The following is a 15,603-nucleotide window of genomic DNA, read 5'->3' on the forward strand; positions in this document are numbered from 1 at the left end:
CAAAAAAATCACTTCATGACTGCATTATATGAGCTAATTTATCAACCACCTACATGCTGGAATTATGCACACTCAGGGAAAGGCTTTGCAGTGAAACACAGGATACGAAGAGTTAATAGCTTTTTGGCAGGAATGATGACTATTTTAAGATATCTTCTGGTGAGGTGGAAAATGATAATGTCAGTGTAGGATAATTAAAGGGAGATTTCTGATTGGTTACTTGATTCAACTTATTGATACCATTGTAGGAGGCGGCCTCTGCATGATTTCTCCCTTTTTACATTGTTTATGGATTTGGCAGGCATGTGTTTTTACTGGGATTCAAACCCAAACTGTAAAAAATACTATGTGTTGAAACAAGCCAGCATGATATTTGACAATGCAACATTTTTCAGACCCTTTAATGTTGTAAGTCAGACAAATAATATAAAGAAAATCAAAACAAACAGTGTTCCAGGTGCTTCCCTGCTTGTAATATTATTAGACGTGAAAGTACATTTTTCTGAGAGACTTATTAAACTATAAATCCAGCACAACACGCTCGCGAAAATCCTGCTTTAGACCTCTTTCTTTAAGATTCAACGAGGACAAAATAAAGACTCCTGAGTAATCCGCACAAGAATGTTCTGTAAGAGCTATACTGTGCTTTTTGATACCGCACCGGCACACAGTAATGTGAGCATGGATGAACCACTTACTTAACTGAAGAACACTGCTACAAAAAATTCTGACCTGTCAGACATAAAAGCTTTCATTGTGCATCAATGCGTCTGTCTTCAGAGCAGACATGTACGGACACCTACACAACGTATATCAGCTACTGTTGGAGACCATGTGTCAGACTACACAAGCACCTTTTCTTCTGTGTGGCTGCACATCTTGTGTCTAGACTATAACATAAAAATTCAACAGTAGCGCTTGCAATGTGATGATGCTTCTCTAAGATCGTCGTGTTATTAACAGTAAGGTTTTTCCTATTTTAAGGAAGGCTGAATTGCTTTTTTGATGCATTGTGGGTGAAAATGTGCTGCTATACCGGTTAAAGGGAAGGGACATTCCACTTTTTTTTGAAAATATAATTATTTTTCAGCTCCCCTACACTGTAAAAAAATCCGTAGAAATTGCAGCTGAGTTGCCGTAACTTACCGTAGATTTAAATGTATGTTTTTTACTGGCAACATTTTGTTCACAGTTAAATGAACATTTAACATTTACAACTCTTTGTCTTTACAGAGTAAAAAAAAAAAAACAGCATCAAGCAAAACATTTTGGGAAACTAAATCTGAAGCAAAAAACAGAAAAGGTTTGATGATGAATTCTGGTTCCCAGAATGCTTTGCATGAGGCTGTTATTGTATAGTTTTATTCTGTAAAGATAAAGACTTGTTAATATTTAAAATGTATTTAACTTGAGTTAAATAATAAAAGAATGAGTTAAATAACATCCTAAAGCAAATGTCAAATCTAACCCCAAACCCAAGCAAAAATGGTTTAAAAAACAGAAAAAATTAAGAAACCATTCAGCTGATCTTAGTGTCTGGCCGTACCATTTTTAGCATAGCTTATAATCCATAGAATCTGATTAGACCATTAGCATCGCGCTAAAAAAATAACCAAAGAGTTTCGATATTTTTCCTATTTAAAACTTGTCTTAGAGACTTATTAAACTATAAAACATTTGCATGAAAAAATATATTCCTGATGAGATTTTATGTTAATTTGTAATACAATAATTGTTATAAAAATGAGGGGCCATGCACAAACATGTCATTAAAACAACACTTAACGTTCATTTTCAAAACTTTGCTACTCACCGAGTGGTTCATGTTGTTCGTTGATGATTAAAAACAAGTTGTGTAGCGAAATACAGTTTCTGTCGTGTTTTATTTGGCATTTTGTATCACTCCGCCGCCAGGAAATGGAAAAGGGGTCTGTTTACATGTGGTTGTAGTTTTTTCGCTCGGTTTCTCTCAGAAGGCTCAGAAGGATATTTTTCCCATATTAGATGGCTCAGTGACCAGCCTTAGGTTTGAAGTTGAGCTCGATTGTGACTGTCTATATGCTAGACACCGAGATACGTTCAGCGTCCTTGTATGGCAAAGTGGTATCAAGTGGTCGGAAGTGTGCCAACGCTTCAGACTCAAATATAGAGCGGAAGTACGCGGTTGTGAGGTATCTGAAAAATTGTTTCACTATAGCAAATAACACGGATTGAAATCATACATTGCGCCGATTTATTTGTTTTTAATCATCAACTAACACCACGAATCACTCGGTGAGTAGCACAGTTTTGAAAATGAACGTTAAGTGTTGTTTTAATGACATGTTTGTGCATGGTCATTGACTTCCATTCTGAAGCAGTCAAGAGACGCTTCTAAAAGAGTCAAATAGTCAAGAATCGACCCATTGTCAAAATTTCTGTGTCCATCACTGTAGTTCATCCAAAACAAACCAGAAATGAGACTCAAAGTGTTAAATACTTTAAATTACATCCTAAAGCAAATCTCAAATCTAACCCCAAACCCAAGCGAAAATGGTTAAAAAAACAGAAAAAATTGAGAAACCAATAGATAAAATGCGCAGTTTAAGTGATCGGGAAGGACTGGCGTATCATATGGACGCCAAATTGAAATTTGTGTGTATGTATTGCGCAAGTTTTCACACTTTGTGCTATTTAAACGCATGATCTTCATGAGACTGGGTAGGATCTACCAGAGTTATAGGAAAGCCAGATAACACATTAAAGACTTTAAAAAAGAAAAAAATGACCCCACTAATAAACCTACTAAATGATACATAAATATACAGTATCAGCTCAACTGCTTGGCCAATGGCCTTTTATGGCACCGCAGCTGTTTGTTATAAGATTTGCCAACACTGTCTCTGGTCGATGTGTTTCATCACTGCAGTAAAGCCAGCACTCAGACCTCTTTGGATAGCTGTTATTTCTTAACTAAGTTAATATTATGCTGTGCTGTTTTTGGATAACATCTCTGGAGTAAACAGAGCATCTGGCACAAAACAATAACACATCTCCCCCAACAAACCCAGCAAAGATTCAACATAGTAAAGTTAATTTTGTTGAGGACCTATTGAAAGGTGAGAAATGTTTTTTTTTTTTCAAGGACACAATCATTATTCCAGTGAAACTTCAGCTGTAGACTGCTGTAGATACATTCAATGACTTTTAATGCTGTGCTTTGTGCCAGAATAATCCTTCTTTTGTTCAAAGAGAATGTCATGACTGTACAGTAGTTAAAGTTTGTATATTAAAGGTGCATTGTGTAACTTTGACAGAATCTCTTGACAGAAATGCAATGCAATATTATACATAACTTTATTATAAATGGTGTATAAAGACCTTAAAAAATGAACTGTATTGTTTTTATTACCTTAGAATGAGACTTTTTATCTACATACGTCGCAGATCCCCTTACATGGAAGTGGCCATTTTGTCCCGCCATGTTTCTACGGTAACCCTAAATGGACAAACTGTAGAGAGCGTTTTGTGACTACGTTGTCTCAGATGATGACATGTTTGTCCTGTGGTGGCTACCGTAGCTTCTCTATGCATTTCAAAAGGAAGGGGAGGACTGAGCGGTTGGTTGCAATTCACAATCTCACTGCTAGATGTCGCTAAAAATCTACACAGTGGACACATGTACACCCAAAATCTCCTGTTTAGAATGGCTATTCTATATGATCACTTTTAAATCTATATTATTAACATTTGGCAGATAAAGCAATCTACATTTTAAAAGGTGTGTTTTCCCTCGAAATCAAATCCATGACCTTTGCACTGCTGCTAACACAATATTCTACCAATTGAGATACAGAAACATTACAAAAATGTATTATTGGTTCATTGCTTAGGTCCACACAGTTAGTTTCCTATTTTCCTTTTTTCGATCTTCACTGTGCATATAAATATAGCAGCACTATTTTGCCCTCACTGATGGGATTGTGAAATTATCAGTGCTATTTTTCATTGTTACCTACTTTTTTGACATCTCAGTACCTCAATAAAACACATCTACAAATGACAATGAAATTCTGCGATTCTATCCTAAAACGCACTCCTTAAGCATCTCCGTTGAGATTTTGTGACCTGGATTTCTGATGTTTTAATAGCTCCTGATTAAAGTAGCTCATGAAATGGGAGCCACATAAGAATTCCTAGAGCAAAGGTGTAGAGCTCATCTTATGTCACACTCATGGGTTTATGGGAAATCTTGAACTCTACTCTTGTGTGTGTGTGTGTATATCAGATCAATAGCAAAGGGGATGCATTTCTGCACTCCAGCCCGTCTGAAACTAGGACGCATACTTCTCAAAAGAGCCCACCAGCGATTTTCAGTGCACTGTCATTTACTTCACTCCACTGCTGTCTGTATTACTGTCTCCAGGGTCTTCTCATATATTCTGTTCAGACATCATGTCAGCGCACTTGCTGTTTGCTATCAGTCAGTCGGTTGGTTTCATCTACCAGACAGCTGTTTCTGTCTTGTTTTGTTGGTTTTTCTATATTAAATCAATCACTAAAATCAAGTAAGGTTAACAGTAAAAGTACTATTTTAAATCCTGATCTGATGGATTTTAAAACTTAAAAAAGAAAAGGAAGGAGATGCAAAATAATGGATTCAGAAAATGACTAAAAATAAATCATTCTCATTATTATTCATGAGGCTGTGGTAATTTATGCAACATATATTGATGTAATGAGAAAAGTGCACTATGACACTAATTGTGTCCTATTTTATGACTAAAAACACTGTAAAACATTCACACACATAAAACAGTTTTTTGAAGTTGAAATAATTAGACTAAAATGTGTACAATATGTGCACAGCTACAGATTCTTTACACATACTGACAAGTAATGAATGATAAGGAATAAATGATATAAAAAATATAAATGCTATTTGTAATAAATAAAATTAGTTTTATTGAATGGAATGATAATCATTTCCGCCTTTTAAAATATTGAAAAATAGTTTTTTGTTATTATGTTAACAAATACAACCTTACTGTTTAGTGTTAATACATTGTTTATAATTAAAAGTTACCTTACAAAGCACACAAATAGCTTGTTGGTTTTACTAAATAAAATTATGACACCTATTTTCAAACAATTGAACTAAACATAAGCCAGGGGTTGTACTTGAGGGGTGTGTTTTGGTAGTCAGCCCGACTCCCTTCCTTCCAAAGTGTTTTTCAAAAATCATGCACCCTGCCTTTAAGTAAATATTAAGTTTACTTAACTTAATTTGTTGAAATTGATGTTGAAAATTTAATTTCTGTTGAGCCAACTAACTTTACTTGCTTTTGTAAAAAGAATAAACATTTCTTTATTTTTTACCATAATGAATGGTGATGACAGGAAGCACAAGTAAGTTTACTGCATAAGTATTTGCATGATTATTCAATGACTAAAGCTGCATACATGCCAGAATGGTATTGATGTGCTCACCCTGAACCTAAGTGAAACACTTACATGTCCTCATAACTTTCATCTTCCTTAAAAACACATAGTTTAGACTTAACTTTAACATTTGCTGTCTTCATTTGACATGAGATTAAAGTCCTCTACCAGCCTGTTGTAGTGTTGTGTAATGATCACATGACATGCAGATTAAACAAATAAAAAATATTATTTTGTTAGTGTTTTATTTAGATTTTTTTAAATTAATGTATTTATTTAATTTTTAATAAAAAAAATTATTTACACGTTATGACTTAACCCTTATGTGGTGTTGGGGCAATTTTTTGTCTTAATTTAGCCATAACTTTCTCTGTGTTTCGAAATTGTTTTGAAATTTTTCAAAAACGTAACAATATACCGTGGGCAAATTTACTACCCTTTTGTGTTGTTAGTGGCCAAAAAAGGCTCTAATACTCCATATAACTAGAAACCATAAATTAAGTTCTGTATTTTGCACATGCCTCTTAAAGGGGTAATGGTGCCACATGGTGATCAACAGTAAAAATTACAAATTTTACCTCTTTGCAAAAGGAAAATCACCAACAATTAAGAATGCATGATAATAAGGTGTCATGGCTCTGCAATCAGAAAAACATTGTTATAATGGAAGTCAATGGGGCAAAAATGGCCACAAACCATAAATGAGGGAGAAAAAATAATATCTGATGCTGCACAAAAACTAAAAATGCATCAAAGCCAATGTTTTCACTAAACTTTGACATGTCCAAGACTGTGAAAAAGATGAAAAAAAAATCCAGTCCACAATCACTTTTTAGATTGAAAATCAGACATTTTTCCTCAAATCAGTGACATCACTTATGAACTTGGCAATTAAAGAGTTAAAATCATACATTTTTTGTAATAATTTGGTAGTTTTGATAAATACTGAGGTTGAATAACAGATTTATGCAAAAATTGAAAAACAATATTAATCTGATACATTTTTACAGCCATTTATTTTAGTGGCCTTTTTGTCCACTAACAACACGAAAGGGTAGTGAATTGGAACAATGCCACTCAATAACACAAAAATCTGTAAATTTATTTTCTCAAAATGAAGAAACGGTTAAAACGTAGTGTGTAGCTAGCTTTTAACCTCATGCTAACTTTTCTCAATTTTTTTACAGTACTTCCCTTGCGTTTATATATCAGTGTTACATTGCTTTATCATTAATACATGTTCTTGTCAAACAGACAAATAACTCTTTCTTCACACTCTGAGTGATATTTCCCTTTTGACAGGTGATTCATGGCTGTCTGCATGTAACAAGATTTTTAATTAAAAACCACCTCGCTGCTCAGTCAGTGGAGCGCTTGTTTTTTTTTTTTTTGAGAACAAGAACATGCACAACAACTAAAACATTTTGATAGCTTGTGAAAGACTAGTGCATAAATAAGGTTGTCAAGTTGTCTGAGCCACCATTTCAACACCAGGTTTCGTGAGGGTCTCCAGAAGGAAAAAACCTTCACAGCATGACAGCATCTCCACCTAAGCTCACTCCTGCGGTAACTATGTACACTTTCAAAACCCTGCACCTTAAATTGGACAGAGAGGGGATGGGTGCAGATCTTGACAGTAACTACACATACAGTAAGAGGTGCAAGAGAACATTCTGGAAGTGTCGGGATGGTACAGTACATGTTTTCTGTCTGCTGGTTACAAATTGTGGACAGAAAGATGGGAAGGTGGAATTAGTTAAGAAATTGACAGGATGTTTTTTTTTACAGAAAGTTTTGGAACCACTCAGACCAAAAATATTGTCATAAGCATCATGAGACACTTGAAGGCTGCATGAAGAAATCATAAAGACTAGAATAACTGTTAATTTTGCTTTATCGTCTTTAGCTCAAGAATCATGTTTCACAGCTGTTCTTTCGTGTGTGGATAGACGGTGTGCTAAAGTAACATCCAGTTGGTACAGATGATTATTCAAATGAGCGCTTCAACAATTCTGCTAGTTTCAAGTTAAGGCAGTAAGTTGCACAAAGAGTTTAAGAGACATTATATATCCACCCACACTGTGCAACACTTACAAGCTGTCTGACTATTAGGCCGTCTCATTTCAGAGTCTTACAAGAAGTGTATAAGAGAATGAGAAGCAATACAGTAGATACAAACAAACACATTTTCTATATTCGTAATAGCTGTACTTAATTTGGTTACACTTTATGATGATACTTTATAATAAGAGTTAGTTAACATAAGTGCAATGTTCCTTGCAGTCAACACAATGCCAAACAAAGTGATACCCTTAATTTTAATGTCCCCATCATATGCATTACTACAGCCATGGAAAAAATAAAGAGACAACTACAGTTTTGCCTTTAACTCTTTCCCTGCCATTGACGAGTTATCTCGTCAATTAAAGGGAAAACATTTGCATAAAAAAAAACGTGTTCATGGTTAATTTTTATGTTAATCCGCAATACCGTGATTATCCACTAAATGGCGCACTTTCCCAATTTATGAAAAACTGAAGCCAAAACGTTATTTACTAATTTTAAACTCTATGTATGTTTTGGTAAGCATTCGGAATCTGATCTCTTACAAAATTCCTTCACAAAACTGCATTTATTTCAGCTTTGTGCTAAATGTTTTTATTTAAAAAAAAATCCACATATTTAAGATTTTATAAGTAGAGAAAAAATAAAGGATGAAAATTGTTTCCCGTTTTATTTGTTTATTTATTGTTTGTTTGAAAGCAGAGGGTCTGTTCTTTTATTTGATATATTTGTATGTTTATATATTTTTAGAAGAAATTTTTCCTGGAAGGCATTTTGTGAAACTTTTGTGAAAATCAGAAAAAATGCTGGCGGGCAACTTTTCAAAAAAAAAAAAAAAAAAAACAATGGTGGGGAATGAGTTAATCATCATTTCTAAATGTACTGTTACCATTCTAGTCCTTAGTGACATAACATTACCCAGCAGAAATGTATAAGACTGAGAGCATGCCGAGATACATGAAATATGCAATTAAAAATCAGGGTTATTCCGTCAAATGTTCATTTTTTTAAATTTGTTCCAAAAATTTATGTAAAATCATTAACATTGTGTTAAAAAAATAATATAAACGTGTTTCTTTGCAGTATTAAAGATCTAAAAATATTGTATTTTTTAGTTAGTTTGTGTCTGATTTCAGATTTTGGAAATAAATGCAAATAGAAATAATTATTGTCAGAAATGTTGTTGGTAGTTAACAGAATGGTTATTTTACTTAATGAATTGTTTTACAAAGTAAACTTAGAAAAACTGCAAATAATCTTGAGGTGGTATGTGGCTGTATAATGAATATTTGTCATGTTAAAGTAACACAGTCTCACCCCATTTCGTCAATATTTGACGACACTTGACCATTCGTCATATGTTGACGTGAAGGGTATACCTTTCGCGTCATTTTTTGACGAACTGGGGACTTCAATACTATTACGTCCGTTGCATTCTCTTTCCTATTTTATTACCATTTGCGCGTCGGTTTAGGGTTAGATTACGCGAAATTAAACAGTGTACGCGAAATTAAACAGTGTATGCGAAATTAAACAGTTGTCACCTGGCGTTGGGGTTAGAAACAGTTGTCACCTGGCGTTGGGGTTAGAGTTAGGTTTGGGTAGGGATGTCATTATGTAAATCTAACCCTAAACCGACGCGCAAATGGTAATAAAATAGGAAAGAGAATGCAACGGACGTAATAGTATTGAAGTCCCCAGTTCGTCAAAAAATGACGCGAAAGGTATACCCTTCACGTCAACATATGACGAATGGTCAAGTGTCGTCAAATATTGACGAAATGGGGTGAGACTGGGTTGGTTAAAGAACCAATGTGTAGATTTTTAGCAGCATCTAGTGGTGAAACTGTAAATTGCAACCAATCACTCAGGCCACAGCTCACCCATCCCTTTCAAAACGCATAGTGAAGCTACGGTAGCCACCACAGGACAAACACGTCATCGTCTGAGACAACAGCCCTGTCCCAAATGGCGCACTTCATGTAAACTTTTAAATTGCGCGTGCTTGCTTAGTATATGAAGTGTGCTTCTCAGCTCCCCCTTTGCGCCCTTGATACGGTCTTCGGCGAAGCCCGCAATGCAGCAGGCTTCACGCACTTTACCAACCCAGAAGTCTTTGCGAAAGAGCAATCAGACCAATCAGACGACAGAAGGGAGGAATTCACACTGATGGGCAACTTCTCTTCCTATATCCGTGTGACGCTTCCACTCCGGTGCCCCCTCATGGGCATCAAGGGTCCCTAAGGTCTGCACTACATGATGTCATCAAAATGTGGGCTCTGAGGAAGTCCATAAGTCCGGAGTGTGCCATTTTGGGCCAACGTAGTGACGAAACGTGCTTCATAGAGCAGTTTGTCCCTTTAGGGCTACTGTAGAAACTTGGCGGCACAAAATGGCGACTTCCATTTAAGCGGACCCGCAGTGTATGGGGATAAAAATGGCTCATTCTAAGGTAATAAGAACAATACAGTACACCACTGATAATATCGTTATGTATATTACATTGCTTTTCTGTTAAGAGATCCTTCTAAAAGTTACACACTTATTCAGTTAATATTAAAGATATCAAGGTTATATTTTCACAGAATGTGATTTTATGAAACAGTACATTTAAAACAAACAGGCTCACATTGATACTCTGTGTATGCGCTTTTATTAAAATGTGTCTACATTACAACGCAAGCATATTCATTTTCAAGTTAGAGTTCAAAAGTAACTTCATAACAGAAATAATCCGTCCTGCCATGATGCATTGCTATGTTTTGCCTTACCTGATCTCTAACATTAAAGACAGTGACTCATTGTCAGTTTCAAACTCGACTATTCTGCTGCACTCAGCGACCACTGCGGGTTTTCCATTAATTTAATTAAATATACAACAGTGGGGGAAGAAAATGCAATCTGCATGGTCTGTGGTCACAGCTTGAAAAGATTAATGGCTTCTAGGACATAAAAAATTATCTAATAATAATCTCACATTCTTGGGAAAGAATGTTCATACCCTTGTACTGTGGCTTAAATGAAATAATGCTATGCCTTCAACATTTCCAACTGGAGGACTCGGTTGGGAGTTAACCTGATCCTAAAGCAGTCATGACCTTATGGTTAGAGAGTCAGGCTTGTAACCCAAGAGTTGCCGGATTGAGTCTAATGGCCGTCAGGTTGCGACTGAGGAGCCCTTGAGCAAGGTACCTGTCCCTGGTTATGGCTAGAAGGGATAAAGCAATGTCCGAAATCTCACCAAATGAGCTGTTTTTATTCTAATCATATCCCCAAACCTGACCCTAAACCCATTTAGGCCATAGCTGTATCCCATCTAGAAAAAAACCCTGTCCCCCCAGGGTGCTGTAGTGATGAAAATAGTTCCTCTGGCATTGTAGCACTTTAATTCTAAGATTTCATCCCAAAAGGTCGTACAACTGTGCTTTATTTCATGCACCTGTTTGGTAAAATAGCCAACCCCATTAATCACAAAAGCGGTGTCCGTCCAGGTTTGGACATAGTCGTGTATTTATCCAGTATTTCTCGGAAGACCAGAATAAAAACTAGATTTCTTCTAGTAAAAGATTCAGAAGATCTCATTAAATGTGGAGCCAGCTGTCTCTGGTGATAGTCTCCTGAGCAATCCAGCAGAATTAGTTCCTAATGAGTATGTAGATTGCTGTATGTAGAGGTGTCCATTAAAAGTCTTTGAAGTTTCCTGCAGAGAGTTCACCAATAGAATTAATCAGATGAACTTCACGCAACCTTCTGCATCGCTAAGAATGAAAAAAGCATCGCAATGTGCTCGGAGAGTTCAAGCAGTGCACGGTTTCAGCAATGAGACGAGAGCAGTCTGAGAAAAACTGATTCAGTTCCTATGACTAATTATGTCAGACTGATATAAATTAATTCTCATTTGACAGGCTGTTAAGGCAGCGCGTCCATAAACATACACTCTTAAAAATAAAGCTGCTAGATGATGACATAGACAAACCAATTTTGCCTTTATGGTTCCATAAACAACTTTTAACATCCAAAAGAACCTTAATGGACCCCCAAATGGATAAAGAGGAGAAGCAGGGACCCCCCAGTACATGTATCAAATTAACACTGGATCTATCTATCTATCTATCTATCTATCTATCTATCTATCTATCTATCTATCTATCTATCAAAAATGGGTCTTTGGAGAACCATAAATGGTTCTGCTATGATTACATCACTGCAACAAACATTTTTAATGTAGTACATGCACAGCCACACTGTAAAGGTACATTCACATTATAAGCGAGTTTGTCGCTGTGTGTCACTCATCTCTTTCAAAAGAGGCGTTTCTATATCTGGTTGTCATAAACAAATGAGTAATGTTCACTCCAGTAACTGACGAGAGACAGTTGATGCTCCCGAATGTCGCTCATAATTTACATAAAGTTAAACATTTCTCAACTTTGTCGCGCGATGGGGACACACCCCATCCAGTCACCAACAGTTACTGTCGCTTGTGTAGCCGGAAGTCGCCAAGCTTTCATTGAAATCAATAAGATTGCATCGCTCTGCTACTGCTAGTCACTGTCTGAATGCAGCTTAAGACAAAAAGCTAAAAATATGTTGAAATTGTTTAACTTATTTGTTAAGTTAAAGCACCACTATGTAGTTTTTTTACCTTTAAATAATGTCTCTAATTATTTCAGTGATAGAACAACTTTTAACTGGACAAATTGTACTGTTGCTGCAACCTGAGCAGCCTCCTAGCTGCTACAAGGACACTCTGAAAGTGGCGGTGGAGGGTAGGAAACACAGCCCGCCCCGCCCCGCCCCTCCCCCTGCCTGCAGAAGAGTGTCTGATACCAGGCACTGTTGCGCTTTTCAACCACATGGGGAGCTGTAAGAAAGAAAAATTTGAAAGAAAAAGAAAGAAAAAAGATTTGATTTGATATTTTTTTTGGTAACACTTTACTTGAAGGGGTGTTCATATTTAAGGTATTTAAAATTATTTGACAGAGTATTAAAGGTGCAGTGTGTAAGTTTTAGAAGGATCTTTTAACAGCAATGCAATATAATATAGATAACCATGTGTTTAGTGGTCTTTAAAGACCTGACAAAATGAACTGTATTGCAGAGCCGGCACCAGACCATAACTAACAGGGGGGCACTCGCAGTAGCCACGCAGTAGCAACAATAACTTGCAAAAACAAGACATTAAAACAACAAATACAGCAAGCACACACTCATACAACTGGTACAGACTGTCAGCTCATTTCCCGTATAAAGTGCAAAAGACCACAAACTATGCGCAAAACTATTGAACTTCGACCGCGGCGTGAGCGCAAGCTGAGCTCCGCTGCGCTCGCGCTTTATTCGACGCAAGAACAAACCGCCCTCGCGCGGCGCAAGCCATTGAAATAAATGGGTTTCATAGCGCAGCGCACACCGCGTCCTAGCTTTAAAAAAGCCGCTTTACCATAATCACGTCGTAATGCTGTTAACGGTCTATAGCCACACTTCACATTTAAGCTTACGTTATTTAAAACAACGCTAACTTACCTTTGAAATAGCAGAAGACGGCGTGTAAGAACATTAAACTTAAAGTTCCACCTCAACCTAATCTCTGAGTTTGAGCCAGTCTGTGTTTGCATGAAGATGAAGCAGGCGGTGCTGGTTCATTCTAAATGTTCTAATATCCATATTTTACACGATCCATAAAATGCCGCGAAAAAACACGTTGCTAGTATCAAGTCACAAATATGCTAAAGACGTAAGACGGGTGAGACGCGGCAATACATCCAATCAGAGAAACTGGTCTATTTTAATTAAAGAAAACATATATCAGCTATATTTTCCTCATTTGATTACATTACAAGTCATTGAAACATTCAATGTTTAATTTATTTTAATTATTTTTGATATATATTAAAGTAATAAAAAACTTTGTGGGGGGGCACAACAACCTGTTCGGGGGGGCACTGCCCGCGAATGCCCCCCCTTGACGCCGGCCCTGCTGTATTGTTTTTATTACCTACGAATGAGCCGTTTTTATCTACATAAGCTGCGGGTCTCCTTACATGAAAGCCGCTATTTTGTTCCAACATGTTTCTACATTAGCCATAAATGGACAAAATGGTCTACAAAGTGCATCACTGTATTGTCTCAAACAGTGACATGTCCTGTGACGGCTACCGTAGCTTCTCTATGTGCTTCGAAAGGGAGGGGTGCAATACCTAACGTCACCACTAGATGCCGCTAAAATCTACACACTGCACCTTTAACACTTAATGACATTTAATGTAATGTTAACCCATAAAGCTAGGTAGTTTCTTAAGTTTGATAATTATTCTGCTTTGTCATGTTTATGACAGATTTATGACAAGTTATCATGTATTGGTTTATGTCAAGTTGTCATAACAAAGACAATTCAAACAATGTCATCTTTGCATTAAAAATGACATAACTGAATGAATGACACTTATTTAAATTTGCATAAAGTTTACACGTGGGCAGCTATTTTAATAAACAGACATTTCAACCTCTCCGGTTTCAAAAATAATATTGTGCACACATGTCAGTTTTCTGAAAAGTGTTCATTTACACATACCGTGCATGTATGCTGACAAGAGAAGCTCAAGCCCACGTAAGCCAATCACAGACAGTGCTGGTGGTGACACGGACTGGTTCTTCGTGTTGGAGGGAGGAGTTGTTGAAGTAGGTGTTCGATGACGTCAAAGTACCGCGACAGCGATTCGAAATTAGACCTCTACCTGTGATTTCTCAACTCGCTCTCGCGGTACGTTGACATCATCCGTCTGTCGGTTCTTGCAGCGCCGCATAAAGTCGAAAACGCGTAAAATTGCTGACCTACGAGCACTCGTCTCTGCTCTGAAGATTTTCAAGATCTCCACTCTGGCCGGAGTTTTAAGAAACAATCGGTTTCAGAGGCGAGTTCTCTGTTTGCGTGTAAACGAGTAAAATCTCTCAGATTTTAAATAACCATGTATGTGTTAACAGGGCCAAAATCGGGTCATGCAATTATTATGAAGGTGTCATGTCAGTCTTATGAGCTCATCTTCAAGTACAGTATTAACTCATTTTTTTTTCAAGTGTATTTACATCACACTTTTAAAAGTAGAGGTTCCTAAAATGTTTTTTTTTTTTTTTTTTGCTGCAACAGAGAACTTTCAAAGTGGTCAAGGTATAACCAACATTTCAATCCTACATTTTCCAGATGAGCACTAAGGGTTAAAGGCACGTACCACTAAACTATTAGCTATTGTGTTGACTGGCAGTAATGGGTACATAAAATGGTTATCTGTGCTATTTTATTGGGTAGCATCAATCCGACAATGGCTAGTCTGGCCGCTTTAACCTAGCCTACCTGATACAGCAGAAATGCTCCTACAGAGTCCGTGTGTGCAGGACGGCAAAGTCACCCAAGCAAATAATAAAGTGTTATTGAGGGTGAAATGGGATTTTTAATTAGCTGGAGTCAAAAGAGCATGTGGAACTTTAACACGGGTTGCACACTTTAACAATGACACGTCCTCTGTCAAGTGCTGCTTATATGACCGCTCAGCCCAAACGTATGTCCTTCAGCCTCTTACACTGATCGAGATGCCCTTCTGCATACATAAACCAAAACGCTACTAATTTGGGATTTAGCTCATGCCCCTTTAGAGAATCATGAGGTTAAGTCAATTGCTCAAGGGCACAATAATAAACATTCATGGATTAACCCCTTGTGTGCTTAGAACCTACAATATTTTAGTAACAAGAGTAGATCTTTAACAACTGTATATTTTGCATATAAAACAAATATGGTGTATTGAAATACTTTTATTAATATTGCTAGAAATGTTTCTTAAACCTCTGTTTTAAGAGTGTGATACAGGGATCATAAACTAAGAAATTTATTTATATTTACAATAAAGGGAAAGTTCACCCCAAAAAAAAAAAAAATTAATTTGTGTAAATGATGACAGAATTTTCATTTTTGTTAATATATAAATAACAAATTAAGTTTATAATGCAATGTTAATGTATCTGAATGTAATTGTTGCCGTATTAGATATAAACATGTATGGGGCATCAATATTTAATGCACACATCTTTCTAGTTAAAAAAATTATGAAATTGTAAAAGTGC

Source organism: Paramisgurnus dabryanus, chromosome 12 (genome assembly GCF_030506205.2).
Source record: "Paramisgurnus dabryanus chromosome 12, PD_genome_1.1, whole genome shotgun sequence".
Lineage (NCBI taxonomy): Eukaryota > Metazoa > Chordata > Actinopteri > Cypriniformes > Cobitidae > Paramisgurnus > Paramisgurnus dabryanus.